The sequence below is a fragment of the Tupaia chinensis genome, unplaced genomic scaffold (genome assembly GCF_000334495.1).
Source record: "Tupaia chinensis unplaced genomic scaffold, TupChi_1.0 Scaffold000211_1, whole genome shotgun sequence".
NCBI classification, from domain to species: Eukaryota; Metazoa; Chordata; class Mammalia; order Scandentia; family Tupaiidae; genus Tupaia; species Tupaia belangeri.
The window spans coordinates 1,105,589-1,106,120 of record NW_006159686.1 but is presented as its reverse complement, the minus strand read 5'-3'; positions in this window follow the sequence as shown (position 1 = coordinate 1,106,120).

The window sequence follows — 532 nt, the reverse complement described above, 5'->3', positions numbered from 1 at the left end:
CCCCCCGCGGCTGTGAGGGTCCCAGCAGCCCCACGGCGGGTTCCCGGGCCAGGCTGACCTGGCAGACAGCCGCATGCCTTCCATGCCGAGTTCGCCGGTGGAGTCGTCGTTACGCTCCAGGGGGCAAAGGCTGGGGCCCGGGGGTCACAGACGTGTGCCCAGACCTTTCCGGGGCTGGAGCAGGCCGGGAAGGTTACATTGGTGACGGCCCTGCAGGGTCGCAAGCCCCGCGGATGAGTCTGTGCACCTGCTCGTACTGGGAGCATCTGCAAACGCTGACTGTCACTGTCCCTGCTGACACGGGCCCTAGTTCCTGCTGCACAGTTGCCACGTAGCCACCCTGTCGTCAGCACGTCCTGGGGACGTCTCCGGCCACCTGGTGGCTTCCTAAGGTCACTCACTCCTGGTTGCTGTCTGTGCAGCCGTTCCCTGCACTGTCTCCCGCTGTGGCCTGTGGGGGCAGGCCAGGGCCACTGCAGACCCCCTGTGTCGGGGGGGGGCCCGCCCCCGCCCCGCGCCCCCGGCCCCCCCC